The sequence below is a fragment of the Thermobia domestica genome, chromosome 3 (genome assembly GCF_964235325.1).
Source record: "Thermobia domestica chromosome 3, izTheDome1.hap1.1, whole genome shotgun sequence".
NCBI lineage: Eukaryota > Metazoa > Arthropoda > Insecta > Zygentoma > Lepismatidae > Thermobia > Thermobia domestica.
The window spans coordinates 172,399,843-172,419,001 of NC_137456.1; positions in this window are offsets into that span (position 1 = coordinate 172,399,843).

A 19,159-nucleotide genomic window follows, 5' to 3' on the forward strand; every position below is an offset into this window, starting at 1 on the left:
TGCCTCATAAAGTCTTTTAATATTCCATGTTCCAAATCTCATGTCCATTTTCTTTTGCTTAGATCGTGCCAAGTTATCAGTCCTGATTCGAGGTTTCTGTGAATGTGTCTGAACAATTGACTTTTTTACAGGATGAAGTTGTTAGCCTTACCCAACCTCCCAAGCTGGAGGACCACTCTTTGTCATCTGTCCGCGACTGCTTATTTAGTATATTCACAGCTAACCTCTATATCTAGGAGCCTTCTCCTCGATCCGCAACCTGAGGACGCGCCATATCATGGTGACAGGAATCAACATTACACGGATTACATCACAGGCAGCATTTGTATTAAATATGATCATAGTAACAGATTGTTGTTTTAAAAAGGTGAGCATACTATTTACGTGAAAATAAGATACGGCGATTTGCTTGGCTAGTAATTACTTTCCATTTAAATTTTAGAATGTTTTCGAAGAACTTCAAGAAATTATATACGAAATTACACGTATGTAAATAATGACAATGTTATCATTACCTGACCATTAAACGTAAAATATATTTAAATTAACAATTTTGATGGCTGATTAAATTGCGGCGTGGGAGAATTCGAGATGTGAAGCTTTATTTTCTCGTATTTAAATCAAAACGGATTTTCCAAATACCATAATAAACTAACAAATTAGAATCAGAGATACTAGTTTCACAACACAATATGTCGAAACGTTCAGTAATATCTCGCTCTCAGACTAATAACTTAGACCTCGCTTTCAGTTTTCAATTGTGAAGATGTATTTATTTTTCAGGGTACGCATTTTTTATCAATATATTGCTCTTTTTCTTCTAGTAGCTAAAGAATAAAAGAACGCTACATCTACAGATCTACATATTTAACGTTCAAACATTACCAGGTCAATGTATTTAAACATACAATAACACCATGTTACTTCTGAATGTTCATTTAAAGTATCATGAGTTAGTTCATCTGCCATTTTGGTAACATAGGAACATAAAATTAAGGAATAAGGAATAACTAATGCCATTAAGGAATAACTAATGAACAAACAAATAATATTTTTAAACAGATAAATTAAAAAAATTGATTATATAAGTAAATATATCTCAAACCTATTGCAGGTTGACATTATTGTAACCAAATAGTTAAAATTAAAATTTCTACAAACACATTAAACCAAAGAGTACAAAACTATCAGATTAAGACAACATTCATTTACACAAGAGTTTGGACCTTCACAACTTTTGACAAAGTGTGTTAAGAGTCATGTAAGTCCATGTAAAGTACTTTTTGTACTAGAGTAATATATGATCAGGAGCGCCCGAAAGTGGAAGCAGGGTGGGGCTTGTGCACCACACTAGCTCACGAAAACACCATATATTTTTTTAAGATTTTCTTAATACAAATAAAAAAGCAAAAAAAAAAAAAAAAAAAACGTAATATAGCAATGAGGGAGATGGACCCTCCCTAGAAAATTTAATTCGGGAGTCCACGTCTCGAACCCATTCTAAACAGCTGTGTGCACATTCCCATATGGTCTAGAGTAGAAACACGTAGAAAAATTCGTTTCTACCAGAAATACGAACTAAATTTACGACAAAACTTGCATTTTCCTTATTTACACGCAAACAGAAATTAAAATCTCAATTTGAAAAATCATATTTTGTTGCATCCTATATTAATTATTTACATAAGAAATACTAACAACAAACAACTTCGAACCCCCACACATTACAACTGATAGAAAATTATAAGATTAACACCATAAAAAACTATCAAAAGAAAGAAATTGTTACCTATTACACATTATTTCGGTTGTGTCATGTTTTTGAACATTTGATGATGGATTCCCATGTATCTTGGTGCGCTGAATCCAAAAATGACGGTACTTTGTGTTCATCACGTCAAAATTGTTTGCAAATCGTAGTGAGCAAATCAGAACATATGAAATGCTGCCACCTGTTTGTTTATGATGGAAACGAATCGTGGTAACATACACCGACAGAGGATGCACTTGAGTCATTAAACGTACTGTACACTGCAACTGTTTGTGCTGATGCAACCGTTCGTACATATCCTCCGCGATAAAACACATTTGTGTCGACGGAGCAGCGAACATAGTGTTCGACATGGCATCAAGAGGCTGTAAAACGTCTACAGATTCCTTTTGTTCCATTTGTGGTGAGTTCATGTTGCCAAGACAAAAAACATAGGTAACAACATTCGTGCAGCAAGTGTATCTCGCGTGTTTCGTTGTACAAGTAGGACATCAAGCCAAAACTTTGGCACCCACTATGTTTGCTATACATGTGTTGAAGTACTAAAACGGTGGTCGACAGTTGAACAACAGACTTTCAGATTTGGCGTTCCGATGGTCTGGCCCGAGCCACAAAATGACAATGCTGATTGTTATGCTTGATCAACCAGTGTTTACGGTTTTAATATCAAGACTAAAAGAACATCGTAAATTTTAATGTGCTATGGGCGTCACGTTCTGTCTTTTGTGATCCAGACGTGTCCGTGCCTATGCAAGCAAAACATTTCCCTGACGTAGACTGTTACGAAAGCGAAGGACGTGAAGATACCGACGAGAACGATGAGGCTTACGAACCTGCCCTGTCTACACCACAACCATTTTCACAATTAGAACGGAACTATGTGTTTTGCGACTTAAATCTCACCAAAAAGCGACAGAAGTGCTTGGTTCCAGGCTAAAAATAAAGAATTTGTTCGCAACCACCACTTCGTTGTCCTGGTTCAGGCACAGAGAACAACAATTTCTTCCCGACTTGTCAGAAGAAGGAGACTTAGTATTCTGCAATGATGTGGATGGACCGTTTCAGACATTTAACATTCCGTGCGAAAGCACTGATTGGGGAATATAAATAGTTTCGCCGAAGTTGGTCTGCTTCACAACGAAAACAAATATGCATCAATACCCATAAGTCATTCGGTACACTTACAAGAACGTTACGAAAATTTACAATTTGTGCTCCAGAAAATTAAATACGACGATCATAAGTGGGTCGTGTGTGGTGATCTTCGACAATCGATGATCAATGATCAAACTACGTCATTAAGTCGCATATTTGTGATAGTCTATTTTTCGTCATATACTTCATTTGGTACATTACCATTTGCAAACACGTTAGCGTGATGGAAACAATCTAAGATCCTTTTTGGATTAAGCGCACAAAAGATACATAGGAATCCATCATCAAATGTTGAAAAACAGAATCATCGCAGGCTAGTGTTATTCATCAAATGTCATTTTGACCCTTGCGCAGCCGAATATCTCATATGGTCGGTTGCTTCCGTGGCTATTAGTTCAACCACTTAACTATTTCTCTCGTTTCGATAATATTTTTTATCTTTTGCGAAATCGTTACTAAACAACTATACAACAACACCACGTCCATTTAGACACCCCCCCACACTTTGTCAAAATAAGTCGAAAATGGTGTCAATCGTTTGTGCATCGCTTGTGCTGAAATATGCAACACAAATTTTCGTTTGTGAAACAATGAACAATGAGCTAAAGTGAAAACAAAGTGGGCGGTGTCTAAACGGTAGACCCCCACCTTGTCAAAATTGGACGAAAATGGTGTCAATCGTTTGTGCAGAAATGTGCTACACAAATTTTCGTTTGTGCAACAATGAACAATGAGCTAGAGCGAAAACAAAGTGGGGGCTGTCTAAACGGTAGCCCCTCCACCTTGTGAAAATTGGTCGAAAATGGTATCAATCGTTTGCACATCGTTTCTGCGGAAATGTGCAACACAAATTTTCATTTGTGCAACAATGAACAATGAGCTACAGCAAAAACAAAGTGGGGGCTGTCTAAACGGCAGCCCCCCCACATTGTCAAAATTGGTCGAAAATGGTGTCACTCGTTTGTGCATCGTTTGTGTAGAAATGTGCAACACAAATTTTCTTTTGTGCAACAATGAACAATAAGCTAAAGCGAAAACAAAATGGGGGCTGTCTAAATGGTAGCCCCCCACCTTGTCAAAATTGGTCGAAAATGGTGTCAATTGTTTGCGCATCGTTTGTGCAGAAATGTGCAACACACGTTTTCGTTTGTGCAACAATGAACAATGAGCTAGAGCGAAAACATTATGGAGGGCTGTCTAAATAGTAGACCCCCACGTTGGAAAATTGGTTGTAAATGGTATCAAAGGTTTGTGCATCGTTTGTGCAGAAATGTGCAACACAAATTGTCGTCTGTGCAACAATGAACAATGAGCTAGAACCAAAACAAAGTGGGTGGCTGTCTAAACGTTACCCTACCCACTTTCTCTAAATTGTTCGAAAATGGTGTCAAAAGTTTGTGCATCGTTTGTGAAGAAATGTGCAACACAAATTTTCGTTTGTGCAACAAAGAACAATGAGCTAGGGCGAAAAGAAAGTGGGGGCTATCAAACAGTAGCTCCCACCCTGTCAAAATTGGTCAAGAATGATGTCAATCGTTTGTGCATTGTTTGTGCTGAAATGTGCAATACAAATTTTCGTTTGTGCAACAACGAACAATGAGCTAGAAAGGAAAGCATTTTCGACCAATTTTGACAAGTTGGGGGACTACCGTTTAGGCAGCCTCCACTTTATTTTCGCTCTAGCTCATTGTTCATTGTTGCACAAACGAAAATTTGTGTTGCACATTTCTGCACAAACGGTGCACAATCGGTTGACACCACTTTCGTCCATTCTTGACAATGTGGGTGGCTACCGTTTAGACACCCCCACTTCATATTCGCTCTAGCTTTTTGTTCATTGTTGCACAAATGAAATTTTGTGTGGCACATTTCTGTACAAACGATTGACACCACTTTTGACCAATGTTGACAAGGTGGGGGCTACCGTTTAGACAGCCCCCACTTCGTTTTCGCTCTAGGTCATTGTTCATTGTCGCACAAACGAAAATTTGTGTTGCACATTTCTGCTCAAGCGATGCACAATGGATTGGCACCATTTTCGACCAATTTTGACAAGGTGGGGGGCTGTCTAAATGGACGTAACAATACCCAATTGTACACTTGAAAAATTCTTACGCATTGTTATGCTGCAGAATCGCTTTTTCTTTATATATTCGAAAATTATCAATATATTTTAAACGAATAAATTACAAATTGAATAAAAAGATGTTACCTTTATACCCTAGGTTTGAAACTTTATTATGGCGGAAACTGAAGAATTTCAATGAATACTACGTTTTTTAATTGCTTTGGTTTAATATTGCAAATTCGATTCCATGATATTTCTCCTTTTAGATATCATATTTGCCATCACCAGAGTCTCAAACCCATTCTAAACTGCTGTGTGCTTATTAATATTTTCGGAAAAGATAAAAAATATGAACTAAATGAGAGAAAGAATGAAGTGACTGAAGTAATAGCTACAGAAGGAACCGACCATATGATAATTGTTGAACAAAAGTAATCATTTCTCTCTTTTGTTAGTTTTTTTTTTTTTTTTTTTGTTAATCTTATAATTTTCTATCACTTGTGATGTGCAGAATTTCAAAGTAAGTTCATCCGTTGTATTTCTTATTTAACTAATGTATGTAGGGTGCAACAAATATGTTTTTTTTTTAATTCAGATTTTAATTTTTGTTCGCGTGTAAATAATGAAAACACAAATTTCGTCGTAAATTTAGTTCGTATTTCTGGTAGAAACACGAACTATTTCTATGTGTTTCTTTCCTAGACCATATGGAAATGTGCGCATAGCCTTTAGAATGAGTTTGAGACATGGGCGCCGGAAGAAAATTTTCTAGGGAGTGGCTCATCTCCCTCGTAGCTATATTACGTCTTATATTAAATTATTTGTATTAAGAAAACCTTGAACCCACTCTTGTACCCCCACTTTCGGGCTCCCTTGCCTTTTACGTATTACATTTGCCATCACCGAGATCTCGAACCAACTCTGAACAGCTGTTGTCGATTCCCATATAGGATAGAATAGAAACACGTAGAAAAACTTCGTCTCTCTACCAGAAGAAATACGAACTAAAATTACGACATAAGTTCTATTATCTTTATTTACACGCGAGCAGAAATTAAAATCTGAATCTGAATTTGATTTTTTTTTTTTTTTTTGCACCCTAGTTACATTATTTACATAAGAAATACAAAGAATGAACTTACTTTAAACCTCTACACATCACAAATGATATAAAATTATAAGATTAACACAAAAACTATAAAAAAGAAAGAAATGGTTACCTATTGTTCATCAAATATTGCTTTTATTCATGCACAGCCGAAGATTTGATATTGTTGGTTTCTTCCGTAGCTATTAGGTCAGTCACTTTACTATTTCTGGCGTTTCGTAAATATTTTTTTTATCTTTTTCGAAAATATTACTAAGCAACTATACAATACCAAATTGTACACTTGAGAAATTGTTACGCATTGTTATGCTGCAGAGTCGATTTCTCTTTATATATTCGAATTTAATCAATATATTTTAACGAAATAAAGCTCAAAATGAAGAGAAGGGTCTCATCTTTATACTCTGTATAAAATCGGAACCTTGCTGTTGGCGGGAACTGGGGACATTCATTGAATACTACATTATTGCAAATTCGATTCTATAATATTTTTCCTTTCAGGTATTATATTTGCCATCACCAGGGTTTTGAACAATGGGCTCCCAAAGGTGGGGGAAGGGTAGGTCCCCCCTAACTCTGGCTCACGAAAACAACTTAAATTTGTGAAGATTTTCTTAATACAAATAAAAAATAAAAAACGTAATATACCAACAAAGGAGATGGGCCCCTCCCTAGAAAATTTTCTTCGTGCACCCATGTATGTGATCAAGTAATATTTCTAGACTTGATGGGTACCCTGCGCTTAATTTGTCGACAAAAGTAATTCACATTGACTTTATGATTTCCACAAAAATTAATTTGGTTTCAAAATTAACTCAACATAATAATTAATAATCGCGCAGTTAGTACCTTATTATATATTATTAATTCAAACATTTAATTAATTTCAACATTTAAGAGCAAGAGAATTTGATAGAACTTTTAATTTCAAAATGAAAATATAGTTAACAACTCTAATACATTTAAACAAAACGACATTTTTGTTGAAAGTTCATCTGATCTGAATGAAAGTATGTTTTAGTAGTAGCACGTAACAAAGATAATTTAAATATAACCATGAAAGAGCAATGATGTATTAAATCTAGTCTTTATACATGTTATATTTGAAAAAGTTCATATATAATGTAAACATTAAAAATAAAACTCTTTTAATATATCTCATCAATTCATGAACGATAAAACAGTTATAACACACAACCAGCAAAACACCCATTTAAGGTAATTAAGGCAGGTATGTAATATGATTGTTTACATAGATCAAAGTTCTGATAAACACAGGCTTATTAATTAGTACATACCCTACTTCCCTTATATTTTCAATATTACCGTATGTTGTAATACGCGTAACTGGGTAAGCCTATTAAAACTAAAACAAAGAAACCAGATTGGCAATTTGTAAATAACGGAATTCTAGGAACAGTTGAGCTTTTATGGTTTCCACATATGCGTGGACGTGTTCCGATTGTTTATTTTATTTTTTTATTTTATTTTATTTTATTTTATTTTATTTTATTTTATTTTTTTTTGTAAATTCCTTTCTTTGGTAAAAAGAAATTAATATGAAATTATATTCAGGTATGTATTCTTACAAGAGAAAATAATTAACTTGAGACAACAGATAGGAAACGCAAAGTCCTCTAATTTATTAGAAAATGTTTAGAGTATGTTGTTATCAACATAGTTTTGAGTACACGAATCATAGATGAACAAAAAAGAACGTTGGTTTTTGGAAGTGTGAGATATTCTTTCTGGAAAGAAGAGAAACGCATACAAGCTAGCATAACTGGAGTTGAACGCATAAAATTGAGATGACAAAGGTATGTTGCCAAACTTAAGGAATATAAGTGATATGAAAAAAATAGTGTATAAGTAGCATTAGCCTACTATGAGTAGTTGACGAGAAGGGTAACCTTATAGGAATAGGTTTAATATTACATAATACAAGCAAGCGTAAAATAAGGAGCTGAATAAAGTGATATTGGAATAGACATGAGGAAGTATGACGAATGCTGGACACTTGGTAGGAACACGTCGTTCAGAGCTGTTAAAATCTCAGGAGTTTGTTTAAAGAAAAGAAATAGTTTTAGGACTTTACTACGTCAGTGAAGAAAAACATGACGTAACGCTGAAAATAATTTTTAATTACTGATCAGAACTCATGAGTTCCAGTTCAAGTAGTGACAGAAGAGGCACAAAACCAAATATAGGCAGTCAGTGAGAAAAATATTCTCACGAGAACTCAAAGACCTTAAGAAATGTATATGACAAGTAACATGGTTAGACATATCTCACGGTATTACTTTACAGCTGCATGAGGAAAAGTGGAGACACTTGTCTTAGGAAGAGTATCACGAGAAAAGGAAGCGTAACTAAAAAGGAAGTAAGCAAATACATAGGTAAAGAGAAGAGTAGGGAATGACGCGTGATTAGAGAAATTGTACTTGTTTTACTTTTCTTAAATAGAATACGTAAGCACAACAAAGATAAAATGCTAAACCAGTTATTAAACATGTACTATGTAATCAATTACGTGCATTGTATATTGACTAAACAACAACAGCGAAATATACGCGCGACAATGATAATCCAGAGAAATTTGATCTATAATTTTTAATTTCCAATCAGAGCAAATGAAGGACTATTCTTCTTCAGAGACGAATCTCTATCTCTCTTCCTTTCCGTATGTATTTTTCTATCTCAATGTTGTCAATCAACTGCTGGACAAAGAGCTCCCCACAAATATTGCTGAACCCATTATTTCTTGTATGAGGAAGTTTAGAAAAAATTAAGGATAAAAAATATCACATTACTTAGCGATACCATTAACATGTTAACATGTTAATAATGAATTAAGCGTGTATTATCAAAATGCAAATGTACTTAGAACCAAAACCGAAGTTTTTTTTCCAGAATTTGCTGGGTTGTTCACATGATCTCATAGTCCTAACTGAAACATCATTGTCGCAAGATATTAAAGATGGTGAATTATTCGATAAGCGATATAAAGTATTCCGAAACGATAGATTCCGATAAATTCTTACTTTAACAAATAAGATTAGAGGAGGTAGTACACTGATAGCTGTATAATCTTGTTACAGTTTCAACTTCACTTCATTTATAATTCATCAAATTGTGAAGCTTTGGCACTTAAATTGGCGGGTGGGTGTGCAAACTACGTTAAGACAAAAATTAGGTTTAGAGAGAACGCATTTGAAAGTTCATATATAAATCCAAAATCCGGTTTTGGAAAAATGATTGACTGTTGTAGATTTCATGTTAATAAGACTGCATTTTTCGATTTATGTCTGAAACCCAAAACTGAATTTTTGGATTTAACTTTCAAATGCGACTTCTCTGAAACACTATCCTTTTTCTTAACGCACTTTACACTCCCACCCGCCAATTGTTCACTCAAAAGAACCCCCCCAAAAAAACAATCTATTGTCCTCTTCCTCGGGAACGCACAGTCACACTCGCATATACGTAACCAGCAGTATGGCCCGGTTAGTGACGCACAGCCCACCCCACCACACAATGATGAAACCGAAGAAGAACAAAAATAGTGGGCAGACGAGACTAGATTTCTACAAGGGGAAATGTAGAATCTATGAGTCTGGATGCATGATTATGGTAATAAACCCCAACCAAGAATACATTATAAAAGAAACTCTCCTTACAGCGAAGCTAACAAAAATACTTGGGAAAAGACGTGCGGCCCGCATCATTAGCCACGTCTCACAAAATAAGAGACACTTCTTCCTTACCTTCCCGGAGATAGAAATAAAAGAATATTTCATAGACCACGACGGCGTCGCAGAGTTTGGACATGACGCCCGCTTCGCAAATATCACCTCAAAAGAAGGTGAAGACGACTGGCAAAATTTTACCGGAACTTTAGACGAACTAACACAAGGTATTGGGTCCCAGACGGAAGACTCAAGCACTGAAATAGAAGAAGAATCCTAATCAGAAGAGGAAAGGTAACCCCACCCTCACATCCCCCCAAGGAAATCCCAGCAGTAGAAATAAAATGACACCAAGACCTCCACCACAAACAAGGAAAAAACTAGACGAAACAAAGAAGAACTCAAACCACACACAACCACAAAACAACCACGAACAGCAACACGAAGCACACACTTAAAAGAAGAACAGGAAGAAGCAGCGGAAAAATTCTTCCACTTTCAATTGCGTCATTGAGGGAGTAGACGTACAACACAGCATTAGAGCAATCAAAGACGAACTCATTAATAAAAGTATCGATTTCAAGAACACAACAAGAATTCAAGGAAGAGAGGGCCCTCTACCACTGATCAGAGTGTGCTCCCAAAATCCTGATCAAATCAATGAGCTCATACGAAATGGAACGTCGCTCTTTGGTATCACCCACAAAACTCAAACATCTCGCATATCTGCTAGACCACACCCATGCTGGAGATGTTACCAATACGATCACCCAACGCCATTCTGTAGAAACCAAAAAGTGTTTCAAATGCGGGAATAGCCACAAAGAAGACTGCAATCAACCACCTCGTCCCAATTTCTGCGCAACCTGTAGCAACGGGGGCATCGAACAGGACAGCAACTGCCCTAAACGACCGAGATCGGCACAAAACTACAACCATACTCACCTATCTAACATAATCAAAAACAGAACCAGACCATAGTCCCAAACTCCTTCCGGCCCTGTTCAGGAACGCGATAAATCCTCCACTCAGCAAACCACAGTAGAAGAAGAAAGAGAAACCGGAACCATGCAACCAATCACAGAGAAGAAAGAAGATACAGAACAGCCAATAGCAACGCTCTTAGAGAAAGCAATCCAGACAGCGAAACAAGAGATTTTAAACTCTAGATCTCGTAGATTCTAACAACCATCACCGGAAGTAAAAAAAAAAAAAAAAAAAAAACTGTCCTCTTTAAAACCATCCGCAAAGCATCAGGACAAATACTATCAGAAAACATTAATATCATCAAAAGCACAAATGGTGATATATACTTCTCACACACACCAAAGAAGAACACCGAGCATAAACCCAAGAAGAACGTCAAAAAACAAAAGACATGAAGACACCCACCACACTATAACAAACAGAATTCAACGAATACACACTAAAACCCTAACCTACCCCGTACTCAAGGAGGTTTTCCACGCTTCAGAAAGGAAAGCACCGGCCGATGCTCCCATTCTTCCAATAATAAAATTAAAATTTAAAAATAAATAAATAAATAAAAAATACACAGCTACATGGCTGTGCGGCCTCCCCGCCCACCCACCTCTACAAAGACAACCCCAGACAAACACTCACGAGATAAACTCCAAGCCCAAAAGAGAGACAAAAAAATCTTCGAATCAAACGGCAGAAAAAATCTTTCACTAGGACAGAGTAGCAACGGTGCTAATAAGTGCTCCCTTCTCTCTGAAGGGGAACCTTCGGTTCGATGATGATGATGATGATCAAAAATTAGAAATTGTTGATGATATCTGTGCAGCCAATGACCAAATTATTGACATAGTAAGGGATTGAATCAGAGGTGTAACAGAGTTTGACCTCTTTTTTAATCTTTATAGCTCTGTTAGTAAAATTGATCAAATGTTAAAAATTGTTGATTAATCCTAATCAAAAATCAAACAATTAGCATCGAAAAATTTTGAATCTAACTAAAGAGCGTGCTAGCGCTGTAGTTAGCATCCCTACTAAAAGTAGCTTATATTCAAATTAGTGAAGCAGATCAAGCGTTAGAAATTGCTGAGAATAGCTGATCAAACGATTGACATAATAATGAATCTTATCGGAGTATAGCTCCTTTTTCTAACCTTTACGGTTGTGTTAGTAAAACTGATCAAACGTTGGAAATTGTTGATCGAACTTAATCGAAAATCAAACAATTAGCATCGACAAATTTTAAAACTGGCGTAAAATGGGAGACAGCATGTAGTTTTTAAAAAAGCTAATATTTCTGTTAGTAAAGCTGAACAAACGTTAAAAAACATTGATCATATCTTTTGTAGCATGAGGGCTACTGCATGTAGGTCACAACTTCGTGTATTGCTTTTAATACATAACATAGTAAATAATGGAGAAAGTGCAATATAACCAAATTACTTTATGTTTCTCATCTCTTCATTTCCTTTAAACAAAGTGTTATTAATCAAGATTAGAAGAAACATAAAATAATATTATTATGTCTTTACTCACAACTATCTTCAATAAATTTGTTTAAGTAACATAGGTTCAACCGGTGGCCTAGTATTCCAACACTATTGGAAGCGAGATACTGTAATGGGGATCGGCCTATACCTACTATGCAAATAGATCTTACATCGTGGTTTGTACATCCGCCAACTATACCAGTTTTAAGTCATGATTGTGCTCGAAGCACATGCTGATAATAAGTAGATGTTATCCTTCTTAAACTAGATAAGAAGTATGTAAACCACAAAATCGAACCTAAAAACATGCTTAAATTTCTGTGTATTTTCACTGTCATGAATTACCCACAATAATATTTTAATTAAAGTCGTACAACATATTTGAATATTCCTCTTATTCTATACATGTATTACATATATAACGTACATTTAGTCATTTTAAATGCATTTATTTCCCTTACTGTTTTCAAATTATAATATCAGCATTCTATTTCTGTTAATATAAACATCAAATAATATTAAAACCAATGTCAGTACAAAATACAATTATTGCAATAACAGCAATATTAATTTACACCATAGTTCTTAATTAATTTCATAATACACAGAAAAATTACGTACATGTTATTGTTACGGTAGGATTATGTTAACTTTAATGTGTGACACAAAACAGGAAAAACGAAACAAGCAAGCCACATGTTGATTTATTTCGGTTTATAAATGTGTTTGTATAAAAAGAGCAAAACTGTATTAAAATATTCGTAGGCTTGACTCGCAATTAACTTCTAAGTTAAAATAATATAATTAAAATCACTGTCGCTGATTCCATCTGTGATGATGTTGTCAGTTCGTTTAACAAAATGTTCACTTGTCTGTCAACTGAAACCATTTATAATCCAACCTCGGAGAGAAATTCAATTTTCGCATAGCTATACAGTACAAACTGAAGAAAAACAAGTTTGTACTAGTAGATATTGTGTGCGATTTTAATTACATTAGTGGGAGTTACATGTTCAGAATATTGAAGTTCATTTCAAACCTTAAACAAGGATTACAAATGAAAAAAAAAATTAAATTGATAAACATTCTCTACAAGTGTAAAAAGACACACAGACACACAAACACACACACACACACACACACAGACACAACACACACACATACATACATACACACGTGTACCTGTGTATATACAGCTTCATCAATTTAATGGGAATACCTGGAAGAGTGCAACTTACTAGGTTAATATAACACCGAACCAACTTTCACCCTCAGAACAGCTTTGTTGTGACGTGGAATAGAATCACAGACATCACGGATGGTAGAATGTGGAATATTACTCCATTTTGCGTGCAGTATATTATACGTGAGAGAAAAGGGAAGTTGAAATCTGCGTCGGATTTTGTGTGTTCCAAAGGGACTACAGATGCTCAATTATCATTAAGTTTGGGCATTGGGCAGCCACTCTAGGTACTCAACTTCATCCTGATGTTCATCAAATCATTCCATAGAAGCTCCAGCTGTGTAAATGGGTGCATTGCTATCGTGGAATATAACGTCATTCTCCTTAAACATCTTCACCATAGGGCGAACATGGTCCCTTAAAATAGTGACAATCATAACCAATGACGTGACCGGTATGCTTCAGTACAGGACCCACTGAAAATGAATATTCTGCTCATAGCATTACTGAGCCACTGCCATATTTCACAGTTGAGCGGAGACACGGCGGATCATATAGCCCTACTTGTTTTGGGCATGTGTCGCACATAAACACGGCACGTGGTTTAAAATAAGAAGAATGATTACTCATCTGGGCACATTACACCTTCCGTGTCATCAGCGGTCATGTTGGACGTTCGAGGCACCGTTTGCGTCGTGCTAAAGCGTATTTTGCCCGTACGATCCTACCCCGTATGTCCAGGTCATGTAACTCGGAGCAGGCTGTGATTTTGGGCACGGGTTGCTGGAATAACTCCTTGAGTTCCTCTGTCGCTTACACTGCCGACACACGGTGCTGACTGATAGGCCGTTTTATGCTCTGTTTCTCAACAGGACATATCAGTCAAAGTTTTCTTCTGATCATTGTTCCTCTTCCCCGGTGTGGTTTTGGAGTGAGTTTTGTAAGGCATCTTTTCTTGGTCACTGCCTTTCGCGAACACTCAACACACTTGTCATTTTCATCATATTTACACCACACAACCGATCTCGAACATTTTGTTCTTCAAAATTCGATAGGTGTTCTTTTGTTAAAAAATGTATAAAAAGTTAACTATAATTAACATTAATATTGTACACATTTTTTATTTGTTTCCACATCTAACAAGTTGATATCCAAGTACTCTCAACCCAATGTATGAAACAGACAGTAGTAGACGTTTATAGTCAGAACAGTACAGTATTTTATGAACATTATAGCCATCATACCGAATAAATACTATCACATCCTACCATTATTCACTCCTCCAACAAATGTATAAATGTTACATGTTAATATGTGTTTATTTATCATACAAATTCACAGATACTTCTAATATGTGGTCCATTGTCTTCCTAGCTGCTACCATTGTACACTCTTACTACAGCTGCTACTGCTTTTATGTGAACTCAAGTTGGCACAATAAGACTAATATTATCGTTTCGTAAACTTAAGCTGCTGAACATTAGCTGCTACCGCTTCTTTGTCATTTGTAAGCCTGATTGTCGAAGGTAGCATGTATCAGGTAGTGACGGTTCATCTATCCTTTCTCTCTTGATGTACTGTTAAGCGCGATTGTCACGTTAAATGAATCTTGTAGTTGTTACAAAAAATATCTTGCAACCCTACTATATTTCTCTATATAATCATAATCTTGAAAGGGACATACGATATTTTTTCCATCTTGCAAGGAGTTATCCGCTCCCATTCCACACTATTAATGAGATTTTTACAGTCAAAATTCTATACAAACCTTGCAATCCACTTACACCCTCCCAATTTTAACTTTGCATCCCCAAAATCCTGGCGGAATCGCTGCTTAATTGTCGCTTTAGAACTCACTGTAAAACCACTAAAGAAACACAAGTATGATAAATATAGATGTCGGGAGAACATAAGAAATATCATAAAATGATCTTATTGAGAAAATCGAGTTTTAAGCCTACTGTTTAAACGCACCACCAAATACGTAATATTGTTTACTGTGGTCATTTGTTAGTTTTAACCCTTCGTTCTTTGACATTTCTGTATTTACTATTTTCCCCAATACAGTAGAATGAACTATAAGTTAACGAAGCAAAATCTATAGAATTGGATCTGCTTCCGCCCGACACCCTTAACAGTGCAACTTTCGTACATTGTCAAATTTTCATGAGATTCCCTTTTCTCTCCCAAATTTATTTATGAGAAGAAGTAGAGAAAAGTACTAATTTGTTGGTGAACGTACTAGAACAAGAAAATATTATAAAAGATACTAGATCTAGTACGAAAGTACTAGCGGTGGTTACACTGTGCCAAAATACGCATTTTTAATTAGGTTCATTATTCTTCCACTAGAGTGCAGTGCTGCATGGATGGACATACCTTTCTTGCTTTCAGAAAGTTGTAACATGTAAACAGTAAATAGAAAGATCGGGTTGCAAGTTTTTTTTTTTTTTTTAATGACAGGTACAAGATTAATGTAAAATGAAAACGTGGTCTTAGTCATGCTAGCATCTTACTTCAAACTAGTTTCTTCTAAAATGCTTTACGTATGACTGGTAGAATTAACCAAAAGCATAATATTGAGACTCAATTTAGTTTATACATACATTGTAATTATTTTACTGTGGAAATTATTGTAGAATTATTTTAGAAATGTTAGCTTGAAAATTAACTGTAACAATAATAATAATTCCAAAGCTTCTTGCGTCCTTAAAATCGTCTAAAATATTTGTTGTTGTTGTTTCTTCGTAACTTACTGTATATTGAGCAAAAAATAAACTTCTCTGAAAAAATATAAAATCAATATCTGTAAATTAGATTTTAAAAATGATACATCTTCAAAATTTAAAAATTCATCACTGTCTGCCTAATGTTCCTTGTAAATGGTACCAGACTTATAATATATAATCTTAATTATTAAGCAGACTTATAATATATAATCTTAATTATTACAAATTTTTGGGACATCATTACCAAAACGTTCGATTATACATTCTTCCTTAACTCTTGTGCCATTGTTATTTTGCTAGAAAATACATACAAGATTATTAGTCTTCCAACCTATGCTGTGTATGTGTGTCGGAAGCAGGGGCGTAACTTGTGGAGGCAAGGGGGCAACTGCTCCCAGGGAAGCTCCCTGCCGTTGGAGGGGGGCCCATTTTAAGACAAAATTTTCTTACTCAATATACGATACGAACATGAAATTATAAATGAAGCATGAAACAGGTTCACTACATTATATAAACAAAAGGTGAATAAAACAAAAGTGAGTCGTGGGCCCATTTTAGTAAAATGTCTGATATTAGGGGCCCTAGAAATAATATTTATTCGTATGGCATTGAGAGTGGTTAATATTCTCTCCTTATTTAATACATCATGTATGGAACGGGCCCGTGGGCGTAATTAACGGCCCTGCAAACATTGGTCGTGCGGGAGGGCCCACAGGATCCGGGGAGCCCATAAAGATTGAAAGAGAGGGCCAAATACGCGTATTAATGCTTGCCGCCCCCAAAAAATCTAAGTTACGGCGCTGGTCGGAAGTATTATAGAACAATTTTGTTCGTCTGCCCGTCCGTCTGTCTACAGGTATCAGAACAGGAATGGTAAGATACATCAAGTTGCAGTTTATTGCAACCGATTCAGTGTACCAAAGATAGATCTTTCGCTAATTCTATATACAAACCGAAAGTGATTCAAACTGGTCACTTTCTGTTTCAAAGTTCATCACCATAAAATGAAAACGATAAGGGACAGCAAAAAGTGTCATTTTTGTAAACAATTGAGTGTCCCAAGGCAATATACCGAAAATCTCTCGAACACTATCGAAACCTCAAGTGAGTCTAATTTAATATTACTTGTTCATTTCAATACTGATTTTATTATAGTAGAAATGGTACGAGATATCGATATGTGGCTTTTTCCAATTACTTCAGCCTCCCAAGAATAGGTTTCACCTCCCCTTTAACCTTATATTCTGACTACAAGTGGTTATGTAAGATAAATGTTTTCCGGTTTCAACATTTATCTCCAAAGAACAAATAGTATTTGATAGCAATAGCGATATTTGACTGCACATTGTCTTTCTAGTGCTCTTTATGTAGTACTAAATTTACGCCATCACCACCATTAGCGCGGCGCCGCCTGAATCTTGCCAACCAAGACATCTGGCATTTTCCAACTCGAAGTATTTTCATTAAACTTATAATACTTTGTGAATATATATCCTCCTGCTGGTAACAAATATGTGTACAGTGTCATACACTACCATAGATACACCGCGATATTTGAGGTGTTATTTCTCTACACCTATATTTGATATTCTCTTTAAGGTGATCCATGATTCTAGATCTGGTTCGATACACATTAGACTTTAGATACCCTCACAAGTAAAAATTTAGTGACGTTAGGTCAGGCGAACTGGGAAGCCATTCAATGTTACCCTGCTACCAATCCATTAACGAGGAAACAACTTATTTAGTCACTGTCGTATTGTATGACCGTAGTGTGGCGGTACTCCACCGTGCTGAAAATAAAAAATAAATACCTCAATGTCAAGGGTATATCATCTAGGTACGGTTGGAGTGAGGTCTCCGCTTGATCAGGGTATTGGTCTGATTTTAACCTCTGAGGCAGTAAAATGGAGACTAATAAACATTGTCGTGTATCCTACACCTAACATTCATTCGTGGATCAATTTGATTGTGATGGTTATCAATAGACCTGTATATAGCGTTGTGTCTGTTTTGGGTGTACACTTAAGATAAAAAAATGACCTGAATGTTGAAAAGAATGTCAGTCTACAGATTAGACCGCTTTATTCATATCTGCTGGAATCATTCTTAGAGCTCTATTCTTGTACCTGTGTAACTCTTGTACAAAATGTATCTTGTAGGGATGGCATTAACTGTCACCTTTGCAACTACATGGATACTCACGACGCAGGAAATGGCAGTTCGTGGTCGTTCACTAGTGGTCTATTCGCCATGCTGCACGCTGTTTCTAATAGTACCTAAGTATCGAAACGAGTTCATGGAACGGCGCCACCTGATTTGGATTATGCGCATGGTACTCTGCTGTTGCTTCACGTTGACTCATTCCAGCTGAATGAAGGAGCGCCATTTCAGCTTTTGTATGCATTTAATATATTTCACTTTCATAAAACACACGCGTTACAAAGGAAACTGACAGAACTACACTAAATTGTTCCACAGATTTAGCGTTGGACGCAGTATGGACAGACAGTCGCATTACACAGGCATACGACTCCAATTGATATGTAATTTGCCCACCATTGCACTCTGGTGGTAATGATCAAACGTAAAAAGGAATGTAAATATTTCTAACTTTGTTCACTTGTTTCACAGATTACCGTTTAATTGGATTTATCTCTCTGTGTATGTTCCTGAGTTTGAAAGTAAAACAACTACGATTCACAGCTCTGGCGGTTCATCTCCATTACTTTCTTGAATGCTACATGATATGAAGCAATATAATTGCCACTGGAGAAGTGAAAATGTCTTCGTGCGAAGATACATGTCATGACTGAATGTAGATTGGAATGTGAATATTGAGCTCTACACTTTCTTTACCTCGAGACGGACGCTCCCCCAAGTATGCACATTATCTCGAGGCTGAGTGTGACGCATTGCCTCTCGGTAAGGAGACGACGTAAAATTTATCTGATTCCGATCACATTGCAGTGAGATGCACGGGCTCCACCG